At 37.6% G+C, this 3,461-nt stretch overlaps 1 long non-coding RNA gene across 1 annotated transcript; it reads right to left on the bottom strand.

The window, feature by feature from the left end:
• Window positions 1-1,493: 1,493 nt before the first annotated feature.
• LOC146548476 (uncharacterized) lies at window positions 1,494-2,412 on the bottom strand. Its single transcript, XR_014890450.1, has 4 exons — window positions 2,326-2,412; window positions 2,117-2,228; window positions 1,778-1,866; window positions 1,494-1,665 (listed from the first exon to the last, which is right to left on the bottom strand). It is a non-coding gene; the product is annotated as an uncharacterized LOC146548476 (long non-coding RNA).
• Between the last annotated feature and the right edge of the window lie 1,049 nt (window positions 2,413-3,461).

Raw genomic sequence — 3,461 nt, 5'->3', positions numbered from 1 at the left:
TTTTAACAGAACTGAATGTTGCAGTTGCTTTGCACACTGTTAATGAAGACTGTGTGCTGTTTTCTTTGTACCAGGTAGGCGCTGTTAAGTATAAGTTTTAATTGATGCTGTTGTATAGAAAAAAATAAATAAATAATACTGCTACTATACGATCACAGGTTTGGTTTCAGCTAGAACTTTTAAAAGAAAGACTTTGTTGATGTTGTGTTGTATAAATATATACAACACAACATCAACAAAATTGGGGGTGAGCTATGGTGTTGATTTTCCACCTCTTTCGCACAGTTGCTTTTTATTAAAACAGTTAAATCATGACTGGAAATCTACCTTTCTTTATAGGTATTTTAACCAATACTAAACTACTGCATGTTTCCATCAATACTTCAACCACCTAAACACATAATTGTACTTATTCCTCAAATTGGACACCCTTTATAAAAAAAACAAAAAACAAATGTCTCACAATGTATCATGTCAATATTAATATCCTAAAATAAGAAAGCATTGCATGTGATGTAACAGAGAAAAAAATAAACAAAAAAAGGTAAATAGGCATGTTTCGTTTGCTAAATACTTTATTAAAAGACAGTTTCCTATTTACATTTATATGTTTCACAGAAGATTGTAATTTTTTACTCTGGGATGGGGATGCATGATGTGCGTCCTGCACCACCCAAACGATCTGGGGCGTATCGGAGCCATTTCTGCACTGCTTGTGCAAAGACAAACTCGGACATAGAGTTTGCCCCTAACTGCTGCGTCAGGCCATCTAGGACAAAAATACACACACACACACACAAACAAAAAAAGTGAATTAGAGCACATGAATAAGCTCTTTTTAACTGTCTTCAGCGGGGAGAAAGTATGTAAACTCCTAGGCTGATAAACATGAAAGTCACCAGGCGTAAATCTGCAAACTGCTGCATTTGATTCCCAAAGAGCTATGAGTGGAAAAAGTGATAAGTCTTATTAGCATGGTGTGCCGTGTATCCTTTAAAACAAAATAAACATGGGGTCCTCGGGCTGTACAAACTACAACCCGAGGACTAAACAAGCCAAAGACCAAAGACTCCATCTCCAGATTAACCGGACATGAAAGTCTTGTTATTAAGAAAGAAAAAGTAATATAGCAAAAAAACGGTAAAACTTACCAAATATGCATTTGCAGAGCGCTGTATCTTTAAATGCCCTTTTTTGCTTTGTCTGGTCCTTGGTTTTTTTCCCTGCCCAGTTTAGTACCGAGGCCAGCTCGTTTGTAATAGCATAAGTCATTACACGGCGGACTCGCACCTCCAGTGTGGTCCCTCCAATCAAGGCAAAGCGTCTCACCTATAGACACATTTTAAGAGATGGAATTAGCGTGTCTCATGTCTTAAATGTGTATGCAAGTGCTTGTGTGTTTAATCAACAGGTCGTTGTTATGTATTTAAATCACATCTGACAGCTATTACACTTTATAGTTACAAAGTGTACATAACCTTTATATACTTACCATTGCCTTATTTGCCTCTTGTGATTGAAGAGCTGGCTCTGCATTGTTTAGCTCCTCAATGTTGTGCAAGGGCAAATCCAGAGGCAGTACCCCAGCATCTACCGATTCATTGCAGCCGGTATTGCGGATGGCTCTGACCTCCTCACGGAGTTCGTTAACAGCTCTCGTCAGGTCTGACAGAAAAAGATAATTTTTTTTAAGTATTTAAGAATACAGACAACTTGTCAAAAGTCTCCTTGTGTCACACACAGATATGTACAAAGACACTAGACAGTATTTTATTACCTGGTATTTTCACTCGAGGGGCCTGGGGAAACCATTTTTTTGTGGGCTGCTCATCCTCTGAGTCACTATATGTGTACAGGGGATTTGGTCTAAAGAAAAAAAGTTGAAAATGGTCATAAGTAATTACAAATGTGCTTTTGGAATATTTTTTCCTGAAGTTACAGTTTGATTTATAACAACACACACAGGAAACGGAGATGTGCAAGAAGGTACAGTATACAAGGAATTTTTGAAGTGCACAAGTGTACACGGTTTTGCATTTATGCAGATATGTATAAAAGACAAGATCATAAATTCTTAGCAATCAAAGATATGTTTGTGAAATAAAAACAGTTTTACTTGTGCTTTCTTTTATGACTGGTCTGAGTTTCAGCTTCGGACTGAAGGTCAGACGTGTCACAGTGTTCACTTAGATATTTCTGAAGACTGCGTTCTGCTTCGTGAAATGTGTCTGGAAGTACAAACACAATGTATGGCCAGACATAAATTAGGACACGAAAAACTTGTTATTGTTACATTTATACAACACCAATCCAGATGATACCCACCATGGCTTATTAGAAGTCGGACTGGTGCATAGGTGAGCCATGTTGCACCAGGATGAACTCTCCTCTTTACTGCGTCGTGGATCCTGAATGTGTCTCATGGAGGATATGGAGGCCATGACAATTTCTCTCCATTTATCCATGATCTAGGGACTATTTCTGTACCACCAGTGCTAAACTGCACAATGCACCAGTCTTTCATTTTTATCTTTTTTTTAAAATTTGGAGTCCTTTTTTGTCCTGTCTAGGATAAACAGGAAACAGATAATTACAATATATTTCATAGTCACTACAAAACTTGATCTATTGATTGAACTAAATAATAAATAATAGCTTAAAATGTATATAGGCAACAATTACAAGCAAACCCGATAAAACAAACTCTTTTTTTTTTTTACATACAACTGCGTGTGTATATGTAAGCATTTAAACACTGAAGATAATAAAATTAACTGTATTTTCTCTAAGTCTGCCATTGTAGGAATTCATGGCACCGAGGCAAAAACTTGGCGCACAGTGTGGCGTCAAAATAGGCGCACACCTTTGACGCTGCGTTTTCTCCGTCTTCCTCGTCCACACATAAATGCTAAACGGAGTTTTCGAAAATATCCGCCCTGGCAGGCGTCTTTAAAAATCTCAGTTTTCAGTTAACAAAAACGCAGTTTACGTGTGGACAAAAGGTGCAAAAGCAAGGTAGGTGAGCGTGCAACGTAAAGGTAGGTGAGCGTGCAACGTAAAGTTTGAATTGAGTGCGAATCGAAGCGGGTGCTCTCCAATCATTAAAAGTAACAAAGTCATTGAACACATTTATACAGTTACCTTTACGTTTATCAATCATATTTACAATTTTTTGTAGTACTATGCTAAAAAGCAACAGAGCGAAAGTCTGCGTCAAGCGTCGAGGCGACGGCAAGAACAAAGGAACCCTCGAAGCGTTAAAGCTAGCTTTGTAAGGGAATATAACGGAAAAGTATGAAACGAAAATGTTTTCTTTGTTGATAGACTTTGTTCACAGTGCAATTTATTTGTTGCCGGATTGTAAGATGAAAGTAGACACAATTTCGGGCTCCCACATTTTATCCGAAACTTTACATTAACAAGTTTGTTTGTTTTTTTTACTGTTATTCAAATGCGACCGT

This window comes from Mchenga conophoros, linkage group LG22 (genome assembly GCF_057382185.1).
Source record: "Mchenga conophoros isolate Kocher_MC1m ecotype Shallow Benthic linkage group LG22, M_conophoros_male_GT1.1, whole genome shotgun sequence".
Classification (NCBI taxonomy): Eukaryota; Metazoa; Chordata; class Actinopteri; order Cichliformes; family Cichlidae; genus Mchenga; species Mchenga conophoros.
The sequence above is the reverse complement of the archived record's forward strand: the minus strand, read 5'-3'. Positions and strand labels throughout refer to the sequence as shown.